This window comes from Arachis ipaensis, chromosome B6, assembly GCF_059453495.1.
Source record: "Arachis ipaensis isolate K30076 ecotype BB chromosome B6, ASM5945349v1, whole genome shotgun sequence".
Classification (NCBI taxonomy): Eukaryota; Viridiplantae; Streptophyta; class Magnoliopsida; order Fabales; family Fabaceae; genus Arachis; species Arachis ipaensis.
The window spans coordinates 133,225,664-133,250,698 of record NC_142441.1 but is presented as its reverse complement, the minus strand read 5'-3'; the positions used below and the strand labels follow the sequence as shown (position 1 = coordinate 133,250,698).

The following is a 25,035-nucleotide window of genomic DNA, read 5'->3' as shown; positions in this document are numbered from 1 at the left end:
CCATATACATGGATGGCTTTTTTGGGAATGTAATTACGAATGTACATGCAGTGAACTTTCGAAACTTACCGCACTCACCCACCTAATCGAATCATTCATGATTATTATTATTCAAAGCAATTTCAACAGTGTTTCCCGTTGTCCTCCTTACACAGGCTCGTCAAAACCTGATCACTCTTGGCCACTATATTCTTGGCCACGATAGAACTCACCAATTTGAATTATGGAAGCTTCTATGGTAGAAAAAATATTTTAAGGTTCTTAAAGGACCAAGATCACTTATGAAATTTAGAAAAGTTTGGGATCATTTTGAGATATGGCAATTGTACATTAACCTCTCCTTTTTTATTGGCATGGTGAGTAGATTGCAACATTAAGCCAATAGTGTTAACATAAAAACATTGATCGACATTAACAAAGTTTGGTGGTCTGCTTCTATGTGAAGAGAGAGAGAGAGTAGAACTACTTGTTGCTGTTTGGGGCATTGATGAATGAATTTTTACTAGTAAAGAATTCACAATAAATTTCCGTTGCAAGTATAGTTTCTAAACCAACAAGAATCCTTTCATACAAAAATTTGGTTGTCACTAAAATAAACTCAATAAAATTAAACTGAAGTATTTAAACCTCGGGTCGTCTCTCAAGGAATTGCAGGGAAGTGTAGTTATTATTGGTTATGGAAAAGTATCTTTTTGGGTTTTTGAAATAAGGAACAAGAAAAGTAAATTGCAAGAATTAAACTAATAACTAGAAAAACTCTTGGTAAGGTATGAAAATTAGAAGTCCTATCCTAGTTATCCTTATCAATTACGACATCAATTGTCCATTGCAACCACTTAGTTAACCTCTAACTATGAAGGAAAGTCAAGTGGATGAATCAATTTGATTTCTCAAGTCCTAGTCAACTCCTAAGGAAAGGCTAGCTTTAGAGGGATCCAAATTAACTAGCAACTTCTCAATTATCAATCAACAAAGGAGTTTGATAACTCAAGCGTCTCCAATTACTCAACCAAAGCCAAGAATATAAAAACCTAAATTAAAATCCTCCCAAGCATTTTATCAAACACTTGGAAGGCACAACATAAAAGCATAGAAAAGCAACAAGAGATAATAAAATCCAAACAACCAATTGAATGCATCAATAACATAAATTGAAGAAAGCAATCATAAATATGAAATACCTCAAATTGTATTAAATAGAAAAATCAAATCTAACATAGAGTTTATAAACCAAATTGGGGAAATAAACAAATCAACAAGAGGAATAAGTAACTAAAGTGCTAGACCAAATAAGAGTAGAAGAGAAACTAAATTAAGGTAAAGTAGAAATCTGAAATTGAAAATAACTAAACCTAAGAATCCTAAAACCTAGAGAGAGGAGAGAGCCTCTCTCTCTAGAAAACTACATCTAAAACCTTAAAATTATTTGTATGAATGTTGTGTGAATGAATGAATGATGATTCCCCCACTCTGCAGCCTCAATTCTGTGTTCTCGGGTTTGGATCTAGGCCAAAAAGGAGCCCAGAAATCGCCCACAGTGCTTTCTGTAATTTCTGCACGTGGCATATGTCACGCGTACGCGTCTGTCATGCGTACGCGTCAGGTACGCGCATGCGTCGCTGTGTAATCTCGCTTCTCATGCGTACGCGTCAGGTACGCGCACGCGTCGTTCCTTGTTGGTCAGCTCCTTAGTTTCTTGTGTTCCTTCCATTTTTGCAAGCTTTCTTTCCATCCTCTAAGCCATTCCTGCCCTATAAAGCCTAAAAATACTTAACACACAAATCACGGCATCGAATGGTATAAAGGGACATTAAAAATACACAATTTAAAGGCTTAGGAAGCAAGTTTTCAATCATAGAACAAAATCAAGAAGGAATTGTAAAATCATGCAAATTGTATGAATAAGTGTGCAAAGACTTGATAAAAGCCACTCAATTTAGCACAAGATAAACCTTAAAATAGTGGTTTATCAATCTCCCCACACTTAAATATTAGCATGTCCTCATGCTAAGCTCAAGGAGATAGAAAGAATGAATGGGGGAAAGTAAGACTCATGAGATGCAACCTTTATATGAATGCAACTATATGGTAAGATGTTTCTATCTACTTGGTTAAAAGTAAACAAGTTCTCCAAGACAAACATAAATCAGATTCCACTAATTCAAATCATACAATAAAAGACAGGAAAACTTGTAAGAAGATCGCTCATGAAAGCAGGGAACATAGAATCAAGCATTGAACCCTCACTGGTAGTGTATATGCACTCTAATCGCTCAAGTGTCTAGGGTCAATCACTCTACTCTTCTCTAGTCATGCTTTCTAAAACTTTGTTCTTCATCTGACCAATCAACAAATATTTAGTATACCAATGCAAACATCATGAGGTCTTTTCAAAGTTGTAATGGGGCTAAGGTAAGGGTGAGGATATATGTATGGCCAAGTGAGCTATAATATGAATCTTTGACTAACCTAAGCTTTCACCTAACACACATACATACTCTATAACATTCTAAAATCATGCCTAGCTACCCAGAATTCTCACTTTTGCATCACACACTCATGTATCAAGTTTTCTTTAATTTTCACCACATATGCATTGATCTTTTATTAAACTTAACATTAGGGTAATTTTGTCCCCTATTTATTTATTTATTTATTTATATTGTAAATTTTTATTTTTATTTTTATTTTTATTTTTATTTTTGTTATGAACATGAAAGCAAACATGACATATCAATGCATATGATTTTTCTGATCTCACATGAGTATGCACCCAAATTTCCAATATTTTTGTCAATAAAACGCAATACAATTTCATCAACCCAAGTTCCCACAATTCCCCACACTTAGTTGATACACAATCTCTATCTTAAGCTAACCAAAGATTTAATTAGGGTAATTAATTATTTTTCTGCTTAAGGCTAGTGATGTGGTAATATAAAGAACAAATGGGGATTAAAAGGCTCAAAGTGGCAAACAAAGGTAATTAAATTGGTAGGCTATTTGGGATAAGTGAGCTAATAACAATTAATGGCCTCAATTACATATAAGCATGAATATATACTAAATAATGGACATATAGAATGGAACAAACTATAGATTGCAATTATAGAGAAGAAAACACACAAGAATAAAAATTCATGGTTAAATAATATAACCATATAATTAAGCTCAAATCTCACAGGTGGTGTGTTCTTAGCTATAAACCATATTCCAAATTAAAATCTTCAAACAAATTTAACAAAAAAGTTTTAATTTAAATTAGTGAAATGCTATAAAAAGGGTCTTGAAAAAGAACTTATCACTCCAACCAAGTAGTGGTATAAGAATATGCACAAAATCAAACAAACATGCAATCAAACATGCAAATGCAATAATGAACTACAAAGAAAATTAAACATTGGTGTTGAAATAGGAAATAACTAACCCACGGAAGTCGGTATCGACCTCTCCACACTTAAAGATTGCACCGTCCTCGGTGCATGCTAAGATGTGCAAGTGGACGGGTGGCTCCAACTGACGCTTTTTCTCCAAAGAATGTACGTAGGAACTTGGTTGTCGCCCCATGTAAAAGTCTTCCGGTTCCCTTCCTGGTGGCCATCCTGAAAGAAGAGAAAAGGGAAGAAAAGTAACCCAAAAATAAAGATAGAAAATAAATAAATTATGGTTGGGTTAATGCCAAATAATGAGGGTCTCAATTACATGGTATCTACAACATGAAAGTGAGAAAGCAGTAGAAGCAGATAGCATATCAATAGTGCAAAAATTGTAACAATGGGGGAGAGAGTGTGGGTAATGCAGGATAGTATAAGTTCATGTCAATGCAAAAGGAACACTGGTATCATAAAAGATTGGCATTGACAGATAAATAATATCGCCCGATAGTGTAAAACAAGTCACTAAGCACCAAAATAACACCAGAAAAGATACAATAGTTGAATAAGAATATTTAACACCAATGGTAAAATAATAAACTTAGAAAAGAAAATAAAACATGCACGAGATTAAAATGCAATGAATGAAAATATGCAAATAAATTAAGTAAAATAGAATGAAAGAGAATAAGGATGAGAAGTGAAAGAAATGAGGAAGAAGAAAGTAAGAAAGGAGGAGGAAAAAAGAAGAAAGGAGAGAAGAAAGAAGTAAGAATTGAAAAATAGGGTGCGACGCGCGCACGCATCATGCGGACGCGTGAAAACTGAACTAGCCATGCGACACGTAAGCGTCGCGCACGCGTACGCGTGGGTGGCCATGAAGGTAAAATGACGCGCACACGTCAGGGACGCGTACGCGTGAATGAATTTGTGCCTTTCGCAAGATTCCAGCCCCACACCAACACAACTCTTTGGCCAAAAGCACATTTACGCCGATTTCCATATCCACGCGTGCGCGTACTTGACGCGTACGCGTGGATTTCTCAGGTTACAAGTGACGTGCACGCGTCCTAGACGCGTACGCATGGGTCGAATTGTGCCTCTATCACACCAACTGCACGATTCCATCACAACTTTCTGTTCGTTGGATGGGATAGCAAAATTTGGAATCGACGCCCACGCGTGGCCCGTGCGCACGCGTGGGTTGCCTCTTTTTTTGTGTGCAGAATGCAAAATGCAGAATGCAGATGATTGTGCAAAAATTATGAAGAATACTGTGAAAAACAAAATAAAATAAAACTGAGAATGAAAAGGGACGATCATACCATGGTAAGTTGTCTCCCACCTAGCACTTTTAGTTAAAGTCCTTAAGTTGGACATTTGGTGAGCTCCTTGTCATGGTGGCTTATGCTTGAACTCTTCCTTGAATCCCCACCAATGTTTGTAATTCCAATATCCTCCGGGATCCCACACGAGTTGCATAAAGCCTTCAAGCATGTTAAAGCAAGTGACAAGACCCCAATAGTGTTGATTGTTGGAATGAATTCCGGGATCCCAAACATTGCTTTTGCACCTGTCTTCTTGTTGATCATCATTTTTCACTTGGGTGGTGAGCAATCAGAATTCTCACTGAGACATCCAAACAACCTCCTAGACCCATTCAATTGAGACTTATACCAACCATTGCACTTAGACCTTGAACACCCAACCATATTGAACCTTGCATGACAACTCTTACCACTAACCATCTCCCTCTTACTCTTAAAGCCATAAATATTCCTAAGTTGATCATCCGTCTCAAGCAAACCATATTCAAGTGGTATGAGAAAGCTAAGGGATATGGATTTTACCCACTTGAATGTTGTGAAGGATGATGTCAGTGACTTAGGGGGAGAGGTCTCCAACAACTTTGGCAAGGTGATTTCAAGCTCCACTCCCTTGTGTTCTTTTTTGACAACTTCCACCTCTTTGCAAGCCTCTTCAATTTTAACCTCTTCCTCTTGGTAGCTTTCTTCCAATTCAATCTCTTCTTCATTGCTTACCAAGGGCATGGGAGGTTGTGCCTCTTCTGCTTTAATCTCTATGTCAAGTCCAATGGGAGAGGATTCAATTGTAGATAAGAATTCATCAATGATTGAATCCATCTCTCGATTATCCCCTTCAAAGTCTTCAACCATGATATGCCTTGGAAGTTGTACACCCTCCTTAACATCAATTTCAAACGTCTTGGAAGGAGGCTCTATGACTTGAGTTTCCCGTGGAGGTTCCGCATCTCCTAAGTCTTCAACCACTTCCTCTTCTTCTATAATTTCGGCTTTCTCCACTTGCTCTAATACAAAATCGAACTCCTCCTTGATGTCTTCCCTCACCAATTCTTCAGCTACTCCTTCATCTTTAAGGGTCTCTACTTCCACATTTTGGGCCTTCTCGTGCTTCTTTTGAAGTATGGGTGTGTGAACCCGATCTATTACGTCCCTAAGATGAACCCTTCTCTCTTGTTCCATGACAATAGCATAATTTGGATCATGTTGCTCTTGGATTGATGGACATGGGTGAAAAAGAAGTGCACTAGATCTTGAGGGTTGAGTATTGGGAATAAAGGATGATTCCACACGAGATATAAGAGCATGGAGAGTAGAGGTGAGACCGGTGAGAGCAGAGGTAAGTGTGGTTTGAAGCTCCTGTTGCCCTTGGCGAATAACACTAAAGGTATCGTCTATGGGAGCTTGGGGTGGATAGGAGGGTTCATTTGTTGGGAGAAAGGGCTTATTGTAACACCCTAACTATCAAAATGTCACGCTTCCGGCTGCGCCACTCTGATAGCTCGAGTATTACCACGATTTATATAATATTTAAGACTAAAATATGAGCCTGTTTAAAACTTAAAACCGCATAACACTTCGATAACTCTTTTACGTGAAAACCAAAACATACATGCACATACAATTCAGATATAACCTTAAAATATATATATATACATATACATAACACTAGTTTACAATTATACATATCATAATTTCCTATCCCTCTTACAAGCCTCATAAAGATAAAGGTGAGGGAAAAATAATAGCTACGGTGATACAAAAAGACCGAATAAATAGAAAATAAACATAACTCTCCTGAAGCTTCGTCTTCCATATCCTGAAAAGGAATAACCTGTAGGGGAGTGAGAACGTCGTCCTCGCTTGTTCTCATTATAGGATTACAGAATTTGCTATAACAAGATACGTAAAGATAAGATCATTCTTAGAGTTCAGTGATCATTGCTCGTCTTATGAGTCTTTTCAAAAACTATAGGTTCACATTCGAAATCCAGAAAATTCCTTTTTTAAGACATGCTAAATTTCTCAAATATTCTAAAACAAAACATTTTTCCTTTCTTAAAGAAAATGTCTGAAAAGTTTTTCCTAGACCGTAACCATGAGAGCAGTTACCTACGCGGTATAAATGATCATCCCGTTCCAAGCATAGGTTCATTAAGTCTATGCTGAATCGGTTAGATATTTTATACGGAACTAGGACTCAATATACCAATCACGGCCTCAAGCCCATCCAATCCAAAACGGCCCCCGGCCCAAACAGCTCAATCAGCAACTAACTCATCACAAACCAATCAATTCAAACACAATCACAATTAATGTGGTTCAAGCACAATCAAGAACAATTACAACAAGTATAACAGTTAGCAGTTAACATAAGTATTCACATAGGCAAACCAAATACAATATGCACACCCAAACAATATCACATAGATGCAAATGATGAATGCCTGTCCTACTGGCTGTGATATCACATTGTCGGTTCAATTGCCAACCCGACACATTCCCATGGGAATGTTGCCTTTCGATCACGTATAAATGGGAACCCTCTGGGATAAGTGCCCGTCACACGGTCCAGGATGTCAGTGCCTGCACACTCCTGTGATCCGAAAGGATGTGAGCGGGATACTTTGCCTCGGACCTCACATCTACACATAAGCGAGATTAACCACCGTCCTTACGCGGGCGCCGCAACCTCGACAAGCGGGATTAACCACCGTCCTTGCCAGGCACAAACGACTTATCAACAATCTCGTCAATTATCAAATCTCTCAGCATAAGCGGGACGAACCCGGCCCTTACGCCTACCAAGTAATAACTCATCAATCTTGATGATATCCACAATCAATCAGGCTCAACAACTTATTTCAAACTCATTCTTGGCCCATTTACTTTTAATTAACAAACATATTCAATTCACATCTTGCCAAGAATCACTTTTCAAAACGGAGCCACTTTCCACATCTTTACAGAACTTCCAAACAATCTCAAAACCAGGCCAAATTAAAAATCTCTTTCCAAAGACTCAAAATCCTTCATTTCTAAATCAAGGTCTGGTCATAAAAATTCATCAGCGGAGTCGCAAGACTTCAAGGGAGAATAAACCAACTCATTCCCTTAAGTTCATCAAAAACCTCTAAAACTTTAGCTTCTTAATTTGAGTAAATAAAGTGGAAGTTAAACCCAAAATCAAGTCGTTTGGATCCAAAAACAAATTTCAGTTTCATTCCAAAATCTGAAGTGTTTCCAAAGGGTTCAAAAATTGTTTTCCTTTTTCTAAATCAAGAATTCAAAGAGTACTTCATACTTTTTCTCAAAACGTTGTAAAGTGAAATCAGTCAATCGAAATCCAGTTTCTTTTAAATCCACTAAAACTTCTCCAATTTGTTTACTTAAATCAAATTCCAAAACAGGAGAACTTTCATATTTAAATTGACTTTAAAACATAATTCCTTTCTTAAATAAATTGCATCCAAAACATATAATTTTCTTAATAAAGTAAATTCAAACATAATTTATTTACCAAACATTTAATTCAAACATAGTTCATTATTTTCAAAATAACGTTTCATTCCAAATATCAGATTTTATAGAAATTTCAGCAGCATCTCCCCTAAAACTTGGACTTTGCCACCCTTTTCGGGTCCCAACCAAACCAATCAACTTTTTTTTTCCAAGGGATTCAAGACCAAATCAGTTTCCAATAAGAAAACTCAGACTTTAATTACTGAAATCCTTTCAATTCAAAACAACCAAAAACCTCCATTTTGGACAAAATCAAACATTATTTCAATCAAACAAGCAATCATATTCATCCAATACAAATAATACAATTCATAAGACTCACTTAATCACCAGAAATGCAATTCGCACATCATATCTATTTATAACAATTTCCAATTTAAAATAAATTAGTTTGTATGAAAAGCCCCTACCTCGATTCGTCGAACCATAACCCAAACGCACTAACGAAACCTTTAAGCTCAACCCGAAATCAACAGCAAACACAAACTCAGCCCCTGATCACTTTTCCAGCACTCACAGCAACTTAGAAATGGTATTCGACATACAGAACTCGAACCTACGTTACCAAACCTCAGAGTTTATAACCAAACATTCTAGAATACTAACGCAAGACATTCCAAAACATAAATACTTACTGAACTGGGAAAACGAAGCAGCTGCGAACTCCGAGCACGTCACGCAAGCATCGATACACAACCCTACGACTGATAACCCCACAACACCTCAGCCTAAATTATCAGAACAACAATCTAAAGGGCTTTCAAATCAAAAACGCTTACTGAACGAAGAAGGAACGGTTGAACCGAAACAGCGGCGGTCTCCGAATCGGTTCGGCGGCAGCTCCGGCAGTCAGTCCCAAGCAGCAGCGGCGATCTGAACCACACGCAATGACGATGAAGTTCCCGGAAACTCAACGGAAAAGAGAATCAGCTTAAAACCCTTACCCACAGAATTCTCCGGCGACGGCAGTGGCATTTTCCGGCGACAGAGGCGGCGACGCAACCAAGAAAGAGTGACTGAGCCCAGTGACAGCATCTCCGGTAGTATTTCTGGTGGCCAGAAGACTGCTCCTGGTGGCTAGAACAGCGGCACAGCTTCTCCCTCCTTCGGCAGTACCGTCGGCCAAGGTGCGGTGGTGGAGACGCCCTCATCCGCAGTGAAACGCAGCGGCTATGGAAGCTCGGCAGCGGCTGGCTCCGTGAAGAGGACGACGGCAGCGCAGGAAACAATGGTGCTGGCTGCGGTAGAGCGCGGTGGCTCTTCCCTTTCTCGCATCGTCGGCGACAACAGTAGTCCCTCCTGGTGCTTCCCTCAGACACGCGTTCCCCCCTCCATCAATCGGCGACGGTGAGGCAGCAGAAGCAGCGGGGCCTCCTCTCCCTCACAAGCATTGCTCTCTCTCGCACCACCAGATCCAATCTCTCTTAACTCGGTTCGGCGGCCCGATGGCGGTGGTCGGAACAAGACGGCACCACGAAGCAGTTCGGCGAATCGACGGTGACGTGAGATGGATGGCGGTCCGGCAATGGCTCCACAGAACTGCAGTGACACGAGCTCGTGGCTCCATGGATGGCGCTGCAAAACAGCTCGACGGTGAGCTCCAGGGCGGCGGACCGACGGTTGCGAGGCCTCCCTTGCCTTTTTTCTTCTTTTGTTCTCCTCTACTCCCCCTCAGATCTCTCTTTCTTTCTTTCTTGGCAGCTATTGCTGCTTTGTGTTGCAGCTGGGTTTGGGGGGAAGGGCTGAGTGGGGTTGAAAGAGAACCAGGTCGGGTAACGGGTTATTGGGTTAGGGTTTCCTTGTTTTGAAAATTAGAGTTAGGGGTAATTTGGTAATTTCACATAAAATTGGGAATGATATAGTAATTGAAACCCAAATTAAATTCAACACTAATTGTAAATATAGAAAATACTATTTGCTCATCAATCTCACAAATTATTTTCAATAAAATGTCCAAATCAGATAATTAGGAATAATATAATTAAATCCTTTATTTTCTCAAAACAGTAGTATCAATATTTTAAAATATTAATCATTTAGTCCAAAATCATATAAAAATCCTTATTATTTCACAACCACCAACTTTGTGATTTAAATATAGAAAATAATCCAATAATTATAAAATTGGATAATAACCATAACTTATCTCAAATTCAATAAATCAAAACTTGCCTTAATTATCTTTAATAAAATAATTTCTGAAATTAAGGCTATAAATAACCATATGATTTGAGACTTGATCATAATAAGACTTTTCAAAAGTTCTGGGTCTTACATTCTACCCACCTTATAAAAATTTTTGCCCTCGAAAATTGATACAAAACAAAAAAAAAATCTCTTAACATTTCACCTTTGAACACATTTAAGGAAAAAGCAAAAATATCTCAACATATAAACATATATACGGTTTTTCAAATACTTGGATGGTCGTATGCATAAAGATACAAAGGTAGGAGTGTGATTGCAAAGCAAACGTTACAAGATAGGCTCAATGCACAAGGTCATATGATCTCAAGGCTTTACAAAAACTTGAGGTGCCAAAATAGGGTGCAAATCAGGATAGGCGTTCACAAACCAAAGTGGTAATTAGTGAGGTAAAAGGCTGCAAAGCATGTTGGTATTTAAACAGCGGCATAACGTTCGCTGATAAATCTCATTCCTACTTCAGAACTTCAGTTTCCCCAACTCCACCAATCATTTCACAACTCCATAACAGATCACAAACCTAACATCCGCAAGCCCTTCTACGAGAAACAAAACTCCCACAACTTCTCATAACGTTGCACACTTACGGCTTCACCTTCCGTATCCACAAACAGGTCTTAAAGAACTAACGCATCGCATTACTATACTTCAAGATCACACGTGACATAAAAAAAATTCTCGAGTTTACTCAGAAAGGTAAAAGACTTTGAAAAAGGAGGACAAACAACAAGGATAATCTCCGCAAGAGTTCTGAAAGAACTGCAGAATCTACAAGTAAACAAGGATGTACAATTGATGAAGAGTATTGGAAAGAAATTCTGTTTAACAACCTCAAGGAAGACTCTTGAATTAAAGATAACTGATAGGAACACAAAAAGGATAAGCAAGGCAGTAGTTTGGAACTAAATCAAGCTGAGGTAACAAGTATAAAATCATAGAAGAAAGTTAACTAAAGCTAGTGATGACACTCTCAAGGTTTAAAATTTATGTTTTAGTACACATAATACATTTCAATATAAGGAATGAAAAACTGAAAGAAGATCACCTCATGTGCTAAAAAAAAGGTATATAACTCGCATTTCACAAAAAGGGTGACAGAAACACATGTCAAAACTGCAATGTGGTTAAAAGAAAATTAAATTACATTTTGTCTAAATAGTTTCCAAGTAAAAGACAGAATAGGTGGAGTTTGAAAAATGAAAGTCAATTGGGTTAAGGCCGACACAATTTTTTTTTTTTGAAAATCCTGAAAGACATTCAGGTACTCAATCAGATAAAGGCATACACTGATATTGTGGCAAGGTTGTAAGAAAATTAAACGTGTGCTCAAGAACTCTCAAAGTTTAAATTCAAACAAGCGTGTATAAAATTTTTATAGCAGTTATGGAACAAGTTAAACTCTATTTAGAAAAGAAAACTCCGAGGTAAAAGTTTGCTTATCAGTCGATTTCAAAACTTCATTTAAACTAGTGCATGCCAACTTCAAAACAACTTTGTCAATTTAAAGAATAACTATGGATGCAATTTAAGCGAGAAGAATTGATTTAGACTTCTTAAGAGAACCCCAAAACTTGTTTCAAAAGTTCACATCAAAACTCTAAGAATACACTTAAAATTGTCATCACATAAGAACATTCAAGAATATTTAAGATGTACTTAAAAAGAAATCAGACCAAACAAGAAAGGATCTTAAATCAAGGGAGTTCAAACAATATCCACGAAGCATGGGACACCAAACAAGCTTTTCATTGGTCCAAAAGAATGCAACACTCGCCAGGAAAGGCAATTCAATCAACAGTGAAGTTTCAAGAAGGAACCTTTGACTAATGAAGGACAATTAAGAGGACAAATAACACACTAGATAGAAACAAATTCAAGCTAACTTAGAAGAGTAGGAAATTCAAAAGAGAAGGAAAACTGAGACTACTGGTGGTGTTCATAAAAGAAAAAGATTAGTTAAAAACAAAATCAAGTATCGCAACCATAGATACAAAAGCTTAAAGAATTAGCCCATACTCGAGAGGAAAGATATGAACCCAATATTTTCAAAAGAACAACAAATGCATAAATAATGTATCATGTAAATTAAAGTCAATTTGTCAAACGAAAACTAACTGAAATGAAGGAAAAATCCTTTCGTTTAAGAATTTAGGAAATTACCTAAGTACATAATCAAATAAAGTTACATATAGGAACCGTAGTAAAATTATTTGAAAAGTCAAATTGTACTTAAAACAAGTGTAGTTCCGTAAACTAGTAAAAGAACATGCGAGGTACTAGAAATAAATAGTTTTTAAATTACATAAGGAATTTTCAAAGTTCCATATAAATAGGTGTATATCAAATCAAAAGCGATTTTATAAAAGTTTGAAAATTGTTTACAATTATAGTCAATTAAAAGAAAAACTGAATTACCATTTCTTTAAACAAGACTAGGAGTAAGGACATAAAAAGGCAGACTGCATCAAGACAAGTTCAAATTCATGTCGAAAAATTACATGGGTCAAGAAAAAGAGTCCAAACAGAGAAGGACAGATACACCAAGAAATTCAACCGGCATATGCAATTTAGGATCAAAGAAGAATGCATATGAAGAGAAGAATAGGATTGAAAACACCAAACTGCTTCTCAAAAGAAATGACAACAAGAACATCAAGATAAATTGAGAAACAATAAGTCACATGACATCCAACAGAATTCAAAGCACATAACTGAGTAACCTCGAGAAATCATCTCTAACGTTCCCAAAACCCACGATTTACTTTAGTCAAAACTCGTATATCATCTATGATAACCCATCAGTGCTTTCATATACGTAATTCACTAGTATTAAGCAGGCCAAACTTAATATCAGGAATTACGCAATACAAGATTAATGGCATTAATCAATAGACCGTCTTGTGCATAAAGCTCTAATTCTCGTCATTCAACAAGACCTAATACATGACAAATGCTCAGAGTATGCAATTGAAGCATAGTCAATCCATTCCTCAGGCTGTATAGGAAAGACTGCTCTGATACCACAAATGTAACACCCTAACTATCAAAATGTCACGCTTCCGGCTGCGCCACTCTGATAGCTCGAGTATTACCACGATTTATATAATATTTAAGACTAAAATATGAGCCTGTTTAAAACTTAAAACCGCATAACACTTCGATAACTCTTTTACGTGAAAACCTAAACATACATGCACATACAATTCAGATATAACCTTAAGATATATATATACATATACATAACACTAGTTTACAATTATACATATCATAATTTCCTATCCCTCTTACAAGCCTCATAAAGATAAAGGTGAGGGAAAAATAATAGCTACGGTGATACAAAAAGACCGAATAAATAGAAAATAAACATAACTCTCCTGAAGCTTCGTCTTCCATATCCTGAAAAGGAATAACCTGTAGGGGAGTGAGAACGTCGTCCTTGCTTGTTCTCACTATAGGATTACAGAATTTGCTATAACAAGATACGTAAAGATAAGATCATTCTTAGAGTTCAGTGATCATTGCTCGTCTTATGAGTCTTTTCAAAAACTATAGGTTCACATTCGAAATCCAGAAAATTCCTTTTTCAAGACTTGCTAAATTTCTCAAATATTCTAAAACAAAACATTTTTCCTTTCTTAAAGAAAATGTCTGAAAAGTTTTTCCTAGACCGTAACCATGAGAGCAGTTACCTACGCGGTATAAATGATCATCCCGTTCCAAGCATAGGTTCATTAAGTCTATGCTGAACCGGTTAGATATTTTATACGGAACTAGGACTCAATATACCAATCACGGCCTCAAGCCCATCCAATCCAAAACGGCCCCCGGCCCAAACAGCTCAATCAGCAACTAACTCATCACAAACCAATCAATTCAAACACAATCACAATTAATGTGGTTCAAGCACAATCAAGAACAATTACAACAAGTATAACAGTTAGCAGTTAACATAAGTATTCACATAGGTAAACCAAATACAATATGCACACCCAAACAATATCACATAGATGCAAATGATGAATGCCTGTCCTACTGGCTGTGATATCACATTGTCGGTTCAATTGCCAACCCGACACATTCCCATGGGAATGTTGCCTTTCGATCACGTATAAATGGGAACCCTCTGGGATAAGTGCCCGCCACACGGTCCAGGATGTCAGTGCCTGCACACTCCTGTGATCCGAAAGGATGTGAGCGGGATACTTTGCCTCGGACCTCACATCTACACATAAGCGAGATTAGCCACCGTCCTTACTGATGAGCGGATAATTTATACGCTTTTTGGCATTGTTTTTAGTATGTTTTTAGTAGGATCTAGTTACTTTTAGGGATGTTTTCATTAGTTTTTATGTTAAATTCACATTTCTGGACTTTACTATGAGTTTGTGTATTTTTCTGTGATTTCAGGTATTTTCTGGCTGAAATTGAGGGACTTGAGCAGAAATCAGATTCAGAGGTTGAAGAAGGACTGCTGATGCTGTTGGATTCTGACCTCCCTGCACTCAAAGTGGATTTTTTGGAGCTACAGAACTCGAAATGGCGTGCTTCCAATTGCGTTGGAAAGTAGACATCCAGGGCTTTCCAGAAATATATAATAGTCCATACTTTGGCCAAGAATAGACGACGTAAACTGGCGTTCAACGCCAGCTTTCTACCCAAATCTGGCGTCCAGCGCCAGAAAAGGAGCCAAAACCAGAGTTGAACGCCCAAACTGGCACAAAAGCTGGCGTTCAACTCCAAAAAGGACCTCTACACGTGCAACACTCAGGCTCAGCCCAAACACACACCAAGTGGGCCCAGGAAGTGGATTTATACATCAATTACTTACTCATGTAAACCCTAGTAGCTAGTTTATTATAAATAGGACCTTTTACTATTGTATTAGGTATCTTTGATCAGTTGTACGCTATCTTAGATCACAATAGGGGGCTGGCCATCTCGGCCATGCCTGGACCTTCACTTATGTATTTTCAACGGTAGAGTTTCTACACTCCATAGATTAAGGTGTGGAGCTCTGCTGTTCCTCAAAGATTAATGCAAAGTACTACTGTTTTCTATTCAATTCATCTTATTTCGCTTCTAAGATATCCATTCGCACCCAAGAACGTGATGAAGGTGATGATTATGTGTGACGCTCATCATCCTTCTCCCTTATGAACGCGTGCCTGACAAACACTTCTGTTCTACATGAATTAAGCTAGAATGAGTATCTCTTAGATCTCCTAACCAGAATCTTCGTGGCGTAAGCTAGAATGATGGCGGCATTCAAGAGAATCTGGAAAGTCTAAACCTTGTCTGTGGTATTCCGAGTAGGATTCAATGATTGGATGACTGTGACGAGCTCCGAACTCGCGATTGCAGGGCGTTAGTGACAGACGCAAAAGGATAGTAAATCCTATTCCAGCATGATCGAGAACCGACAGATGAATAGCCGTGCCGTGACAGGGTGCGTGAGCATATTATTCACTGAGAGGATAAGATGAAGCCATTGGCAAGGGTGATGCCTCCAGATGATTAGTCGTGCCGTGACAGGGCATTGGATCATTTTCCCGAGAGATGACCGAAAGTAGCCATTGACAGTGGTGATGTATCACATAAAGCCAGCCATGGAAAGGAGTGAGACTGATTGGATGAAGATAGCAGGAAAGCAGAGGTTCAGAGGAACGAAAAGCATCTCCATTCGCTTATCTGAAATTCCTACCAATGATTTACATAAGTATCTCTATCCCTATTTTATTATATAATATTCAAAAACACCATTATCACTTTATATCTGCCTGACTGAGATTTACAAGGTGACCATAGCTTGATTCATACCAACAATCTCCGTGGGATTCGACCCTTACTCACGTAAGGTATTACTTGGACGACCCAGTGCACTTGCTGGTTAGTTGTATCGAAGTTGTGAACCATGGTATTGGCACCATATTCTTGGCGCCACTGCCAGGAAAAGAAAGAGCCATGAATTTTACATAATTAAAGTGTAATCACGATTACGCGTACCAAGTTGCTCACGTTGCTAGGGATTGTTCGAGCCTGGACATCACAATTTCGTGCACCAAGTTTTTGGCGCCGTTGCCGGGGATTGTTTGAGTTTGGACAACTGACGGCTCATCTTGTTGCTCAGATTAGGTAATTTTCTTTTTGTTTTCTTTTAAAAAATTTTTCAAAAAATATTTCAAAATTTTCTCACCTGTTTTCGAAAAAAATTTTTATTCAGAATTTTTAAGAATGAATTCTAGTGTTTCATGATGATTTGTTGAATCCTGGCTGGCTGTAATCCATGTCTAATCTTTTGGACTGGGGTTTCAACTTACCATCACAAAAGAAGAGATTCTCACACACTTAGTTGCTCTATACTTGAAAAGTATCCATATCTGCTGAAGCTTGGCTGGCCATTGGCCATGTCTAGTGTTTTGGACTGGTGCTTTCATTGAAAGCTTGGCTGGCTAGTGAGCCATGTCTAATTCCTGGACTGAAGCTTTAGACTAACATGGCAAGATTCCTGGAATTCATATTAAAAATTTTGGAATCCTTATTTTTCTTTCTTTCTAAATAATTTTCGAAAAATATAAAATAAAAATCCAAAAAAAATTTAGAAAATCATAAAAATCAAAAAAAATATTTTGTGTTTCTTGTTTGAGTCTTGAGTCATATCATGAGTTTGGTGTCACTTGCATATGCATCTTGCATTTTTTTGAAAATATTATGCATTCATAGTGTTCTTCATGATCTTCAAGTTGTTCTTGGTAAGTCTTCTTGTTTGATCTTGATGTTTTCATGTTTTGTGTCTTTTCTTGTTTTTCATATGCATTCTTGAATTCTTAGTGTCTAAGCATTAAAGAATTCTAAGTTTGGTGTCTTGCATGTTTTCTTTGCATTAAAAATTTTTCAAAATTGTGTCTATGATGTTCATCTTGACATTCAAAGTGTTCTTGGTGTTCATCTTGACATTCATAGCATTCTTGCATGCATCACATGTTTTGATCTAAAATTCTCATGCATTGCATCATTTTTCTTGTTTTTCTCTTGCATCATAAAAATTCAAAAAAAAAATATATCTTTCCCTTTTTCTCTCATCAAATTCGAAAATTTGAGTTGACTTTTTCAAAAATTTTTAAAATCAAGTTGTTTCTTATGAGTTAAATCAAATTTTCAATTTGAAAATCTTATCTTTTTCAAAATCTTTTTCAAAAATCAAATCTTTTTCAAAATTCTTAGTTATTTTCGAAAATTCCAAAAATATTTTTCAAAAATCTTTTTCTTATTTTTATACCAAATTTTCGAAAATAACAATAACAATTAATGTTTTGATTCAAAAATCTCAAGTTTGTTACTTACTTGTTAAGAAAGATTCAAACTTTAAGTTCTAGAATCATATCTTGTGATTTCGTGTGAATCAAGTCATTAATTGTGATTTTAAAAATCAAATATTTTTCAAAACTAATTCCAATCATATCTTTTCAAAAATATCTTCTTATCTTATCTTTTTCAAAAATATCTTTTCAAAATATCTTTTCTAACTTCCTAACTTCTTATCTTTTCAAAATTGATTTTCAAATTTGTTTCAACTAACTAACTAACTTTTTGTTTGTTTCTTAACTTTTTCAAAACTACCTAACTAACTCTCTCTCTCTCTCATTTTCGAAAATATCTCCCCCCTTTTTCAAAATTTCTTTTTAATTTACTAATTATTTTAATTTTTAAATCCTAATTTTCGAAAATTACTAACATTTTTTCAAAAACCATTTTCGAAAATCACTAACTCTTTTTCAAAAAAAAAAAAAAGATTTTCGAAAATTCTCCCTCTCCCATCTCATTCTATTTATTCATTCATATCCTAACATCTCATCTCACATATCTAGCCTCCTCACAGTTGTGTTTCTTCCATCATATTACATTCTTTGTCTCCCCCTCTTCTTCTACTCACACAGGGATCCCTATACTGTGGTATAAAGGATCTCTATTATTATTATTATTATTTTTCTGTGCCTTCTTCTTTGTCACATGAGCAGGAGCAAGGATAAGAACATTCTTGTGGAAGCAGATCCAGAACCTGAAAGGACTCTGAAAAAAAAATTAAGAGAAGCTAAAATACAACAATCCAGAGATAACCTTTCAGAAATTTTCGAACAGGAGAAGGAGATGGCAGCCGAAAATAATAATAATGTAAGGAAGATGCTTGGTGACTTCACTGCACCTAATTCCAATTTACATGGAAGAAGCATCTCCATTCCTGCCATTGGAGCAAACAACTTTGAGCTGAAACCTCAATTAGTTTCTCTGATGCAGCAGAACTGCAAGTTTCATGGAATTCCATCTGAAGATCCTTTTCAGTTCTTAACTGAATTCTTGCAGATATGTGATACTGTTAAGACTAATGGAGTAGATCCTGAAGTCCACAGGCTCATGCTTTTCCCTTTTGCTGTAAGAGACAGAGCTAGATTATGGTTGGATTCTCAACCCAAAGACAGCCTGAACTCTTGGGATAAGCTGGTCACGGCTTTCTTAGCCAAGTACTTTCCTCCTCAAAAGCTGAGCAAGCTTAGAGCTGATGTTCAAACCTTCAGACAGAAAGAAGGTGAATCCCTCTATGAAGCTTGGAAAAGATACAAACAGTTGACCAAAAAGTGTCCTTCTGACATGCTTTTAGAATGGACCATCCTGGATATATTCTATGATGGTTTATCTGAGCTATCAAAGATGTCACTGGACACTTCTGCAGGTGGATCCATTCACCTAAAGAAAACACCTGCAGAAGCTCAAGAACTCATTGACATGGTTGCTAATAACCAGTTCATGTACACTTCTGAAAGGAATCCTGTGAACAATGGGACGCCTATAAAGAAGGGAGTTCTTGAAGTTGATACTCTGAATGCCATATTGGCTCAGAATAAAATATTGACTCAGAAAGTCAATATGATCTCTCAGAGTCTGCATGGAATGCAAGCTGCATCCAACAGTACTCAAGAGGCTTCTTATGAAGAAGAAGCTTATGATCCTGAGAACCCTGCAATAGCAGAGGTGAATTACTTAGGTGAACCTTATGGAAACACCTATAACTCATCATGGAGAAATCATCCAAATTTCTCATGGAAGGATCAAAAGCCTCAACAAGGCTTTAATAATGGTGGAAGAAACAGGTTTAACAATAATAAACCTTTTCCATCATCCACTCAGCAACAGACAGAGAACTCTGAACAAAATGCTTCTAATTTAGCAAATCTAGTCTCTGATCTATCTAAGGCCACTGTGAGTTTCATGAATGAAACAAGGTCTTCCATTAGGAATTTGGAAGCACAAGTGGGCCAGCTGAGTAAAAGGATCACTGAAATCCCTCCCAGTACTCTCCCAAGCAATACAGAAGAGAATCCAAAAGGAGAGTGCAAGGCCATTGACATAAGCAAAATGGCCGAACCCAATGAGGGAGAGGAGGACGTGAATCCCAAGGAGGAAGACCTCCTGGGACGTCCAGTGACCAATAAGGAGCTTCCCTCTGAGGAACTAAAGGACTCTGAGGCTCATCTAGAGACCATAGAGACTCCATTGAACCTCCTTATGCCCTTCATGAGCTCTGATGAGTATTCCTCTTCTGAAGAGAATGAGGATGTTACTGAAGAGCAAACTGCCAAGTTTCTTGGTGCAATCATGAAGCTGAATGCCAAATTATTTGGCATTGATACTTGGGAAGTTGAACCTCCCTTGTTCATCAATGAACTAGGTGATCTGGATCAACTGACATTGCCTCAGAAGAGACAGGATCCTGGAAAGTTCATAATACCCTGTACCATAGGCACCATGATCTTTAAGGCCCTGTGTGACCTTGGTTCAGGGATAAACCTCATGCCCCTCTCTGTAATAGAGAAACTAGGAATCTATGGGGTGCAAGCTGCTAGAATCTCATTAGAGATGGCAGACAACTCAAGAAAACAGGCTTATGGACAAGTAGAGGATGTGCTAGTAAAGGTTGAAGGCCTTTACATCCCTACTAATTTCATAGTCCTGGATACTGGAAAGGAAGAGGATGAATCCATCATCCTAGGAAGACCTTTCCTGGCCACAGCAAGAGCTGTGATATATGTTGACAGAGGTGAAATAGTCCTTCAATGGAATGAGAACTCCCTTGTGTTTAAAACTCAAGGATCTCCTTCTGCAACCATGGAGAAGAAGCAGAAAAAGCTTCTCTCAAAGCAGAGTCAACTAGAGCCCCCATAGTCAAACTCTAAGTTTGGTGTTGGGAGGCCACAACCAAACTCTAAGTTTGGTGTTGAACTCCCATATCCAAACTCTAAGTTTGGTGTTGGAGAGTCTCAAACAAAGCTCTAAACATCTGTGAGGCTCCATGAGAGCCCACTGTCAAGCTATCGACACTAAAGAAGCGCTTGTTGGGAGGCAACCCAATTTTTATTTATCTAACTATATTTTCCTTAGTTATATGCCTTTGTAGGTTCATGATCATGTGGAGTCACAAAATAAATATAAAAATTGAAAACGGAATCAAAAACAGCAGAAGAAAAATCACACCCTGGAGGAGCATCTGTCTGCCGTTCAGCGCCAGAACAGAGCATGGTGCTGGCGCTGAACGCCCAAAATGGGCAGCTTCTGGGCGCTGAACGCTAGAACAGGCATGGTTCTGGCGTTCAACGCCAGAAATGGCACACAAATGGGCGTTGAACGCCCAAAATGGCCACCAACCTGGCGCTGAACGCCCAGAGTTGGGTACAAAGGCATTTTTACATGCCTAATGGGTGCAGAGATGTAAATCTTTGAACACCTCAGGATCTGTGGACCCCACAGGATCCACTCAGGATCTGTGGGCCCCACAGGATCCACTCAGGATCTGTGGGCCCCACAGGATCCCCACCTACCTCCACTCACTTCTTCTCACCACTCTCTTTCACACAACCCCATAAACACTCTTCCCTAAAAACCCCTCACCAATCACCTCAATCTCTCTTCCCCACTAAACCTTCACCACTCACATCCACCCACTCTTCCCAGTAAACCTACCTCATAAACTCCACCTACCTTCAAAATTCAAAACCAATTTCCCACCCAAACCCACCCATATGGCCGAACCAATACCCCACCTCCCTACCCTATATAAAGCCCTCCATTCTTCTTCAAATTCACACAACACACCCCTCTACACTCCTCTTGGCCGAAACCACATCTCCCTCTCCCTCTCCATATTTCTTCTTCTTCTTCTTCTATTCTTTTGTTTATTGCTTGAGGGCGAGCAATATTCTAAGTTTGGTGTGGTAAAAGCATAGCTTTTTTTGTTTTTCCATTACCATTGATGGCATCTAAGACCGGAGAATCCTCTAGAAGAGGGAAAGGGAAGATAAAAGCTTCCACATCCGAGTCATGGGAGATGGAAAGGTTCATCTCCAAAGCCCATCAATACCACTTCTATGATGTTGTGGCCAAGAAGAAGGTGATCCCTGAGGTCCCTTTCAAACTCAAAAGAAATGAGTATCCGGAGATCCGACATGAAATTCAAAGAAGAGGATGGGAAGTTCTAACAAATCCCATCCAACAAGTCGGCATCCTAATGGTTCAAGAGTTCTATGCTAATGCATGGATCACCAAGAACCATGATCAAAGTAGGAACCCGAATTCGAAGAACTATGTTACAATGGTTCGGGGAAAATACTTAGATTTTAGTCCGGAAAATGTGAGGTTGGCGTTCAACTTGCCAAACATGGAAGAGAACGCACGCCCCTACACAAGGAGAGTCAACTTTGATCAAAGGTTGGACCAAGTCCTTATGGACATATGTGTAGAAGGAGCTCAATGGAAGGTTGACTCCAAAGGCAAGCCGGTTCAACTAAGAAGATTGGACCTCAAGCCTATAGCTAGAGGATGGTTGGAGTTCATTCAATGCTCAATCATTCCCACTAGCAACCGGTCTGAAGTTACTATAGACCGGGCCATCATGATCCATAGCATCATGATTGGAGAAGAGGTGGAAGTTCATGAGATTATACCTCAAGAACTCTACAAGGTGGCTGACAAGTCCTCCACTATGGCAAGGTTAGCCTTCCCTCACCTCATTTGCCATCTATGTTACTCAGCTGGAGCTTTCATAGAAGGAGACATTCCTATTAAGGAAGAGAAGCCCATCACTAAGAAAAAGATGGAGCAAGCAAGAGAGCCTATTCATGGAGCTCAAGAGGCGCAGGAAGCTCATCACCATGAGATCCCGGAGATGCCTCAAATGCACTTTCCTCCACAAAACTATTGGGAGCAAATCAACACCTCCCTAGAAGAATTGAGTTCCAATATGGGACAACTAAGGGTGGAACATCAAGAGCACTCCATCATGCTTCATGAAATAAGAGAAGATCAAAAAGCAATGAGGGAGGAGCAACAAAGACAAGGAAGAGACATAGAAGAGCTCAAGGACATCATTGGTTCCTCAAGAAGGAAACGCCACCATCACTAAGGTGGATTCATTCCTTGTTCTTGCTTTCTCTGTTTTTCGTTTTCTATGTTATGTGCTTATCTATGTTTGTGTCTTCATTACATGATCATTAGTAGTTAGTAACTTTGTCTTAAAGTTATGAATGTCCTATGAATCCATCACCTCTCTTAAATGAAAAATGTTTTAATTCAAAAGAACAAGAAGTACATGAGTTTTGAATTTATCCTTGAACTTAGTTTAATTATATTGATGTGGTGACAATGCTTCTTGTTTTCTGAATGTATGCTTGAACAGTGCATATGTCTTTTGAAGTTGTTGTTTAAGAATGTTAAATATGTTGGCTCTTGAAAGAATGATGACTAGGAGACATGTTATTTGATAATCTGAAAAATCATAAAAATGATTCTTGAAGCAAGAAAAAGCAGCAAAGAACAAAGCTTGCAGAAAAAAAAGGGCAAAAAAAATAGAAAAAAATAGAAAGAAAAAGAAAAAGCAAGCAGAAAAAGCCAATAACCCTTAAAACCAAAAGGCAAGGGCAAATAAAAAGGATCCCAAGGCTTTGAGCATCAGTGGATAGGAGGGCCTAAAGGAATAAAATCCTGGTCTAAGCGGCTAAACCAAGCTGTCCCTAACCATGTGCTTGTGGCGTGTAGGTGTCAAGTGAAAACTTGAGACTGAGCGGTTAAAGTCAAGGTCCAAAGCAAAAGAAGAGTGTGCTTAAGAACCCTGGACACCTCTAATTGGGGACTTTAGCAAAGCTGAGTCACAATCTGAAAAGGTTCACCCAATTATGTGTCTGTGGCATTTATGTATCCGGTGGTAATACTGGAAAACAAAGTGCTTAGGGCCACGGCCAAGACTCATAAAGAAGCTGTGTTCAAGAATCATCATACTGAACTAGGAGAGTCAATAACACTACTCGAAATCGGGAGTTCCTATAGATGCCAATCATTCTGAACCTCAATGGATAAAGTGAGATGCCAAAACTATTCAAGAGGCAAAAAGCTATAAGTCCCGCTCATATGATTGAAGCTATGTTTCATTGATAGTTTGGAATTTATAGTATATTCTCTTCTTTTTATCCTATTTGATTTTCAGTTGCTTGGGGACAAGCAACAATTTAAGTTTGGTGTTGTGATGAGCGGATAATTTATACGCTTTTTGGCATTATTTTTAGTATGTTTTTAGTAGGATCTAGTTACTTTTAGGGATGTTTTCATTAGTTTTTATGTTAAATTCATATTTCTGGACTTTACTATGAGTTTGTGTGTTTTTCTGTGATTTCAGGTATTTTTTGGCTGAAATTGAGGGACTTGAGCAGAAATCAGATTCAGAGGTTGAAGAAGGACTGCTGATGCTGTTGGATTCTGACCTCCCTACACTCAAAGTGGATTTTCTGGAGCTACAGAACTCGAAATGGCGTGCTTCCAATTGCGTTGGAAAGTAGACATCCAGGTCTTTCCAGAAATATATAATAGTTCATACTTTAGCCAAGAATAGACGACGTAAACTGGCGTTCAACGCCAGATTTCTACCCAAATCTGGCGTCCAGCGCCAGAAAAGGAGCCAAAACCAGAGTTGAACGCCCAAACTGGCACAAAAGCTGGCGTTCAACTCCAAAAAGGACCTCTACACGTGCAACACTCAGGCTCAGCCCAAACACACACCAAGTGGGCCTAGGAAGTGGATTTATACATCAATTACTTACTCATGTAAACCCTAGTAGCTAGTTTATTATAAATAGGACCTTTTACTATTGTATTAGGTATCTTTGATCAGTTGTATGCTATCTTAGATCACAATAGGGGGCTGGCCATCTCGGCCATGCCTGGACCTTCACTTATGTATTTTCAACGGTAGAGTTTCTACACTCCATAGATTAAGGTGTGGAGCTCTGCTGTTCCTCAAAGATTAATGCAAAGTACTACTGTTTTCTATTCAATTCATCTTATTTCGCTTCTAAGATATCCATTCGCACCCAAGAACGTGATGAAGGTGATGATTATGTGTGACGCTCATCATCCTTCTCCCTTATGAACGCGTGCCTGACAAACACTTCTGTTCTACATGAATTAAGCTAGAATGAGTATCTCTTAGATCTCTTAACCAGAATCTTCGTGGCGTAAGCTAGAATGATGGCGGCATTCAAGAGAATCCGGAAAGTCTAAACCTTGTCTGTGGTATT

At 38.2% G+C, this 25,035-nt stretch overlaps 1 non-coding gene and 1 pseudogene across 1 annotated transcript; both read right to left on the bottom strand.

Moving 5' to 3' along the window:
• Positions 1 to 13,413: 13,413 nt before the first annotated feature.
• On the bottom strand, positions 13,414 to 14,653 carry LOC148562800 (uncharacterized; annotated as a pseudogene).
• Positions 14,654 to 18,964: 4,311 nt separating this feature from the next.
• Positions 18,965 to 19,072, bottom strand: LOC148562799 (small nucleolar RNA R71). The gene has a single exon (XR_015888138.1). It is a non-coding gene; the product is annotated as a small nucleolar RNA R71 (small nucleolar RNA).
• Between the last annotated feature and the right edge of the window lie 5,963 nt (positions 19,073 to 25,035).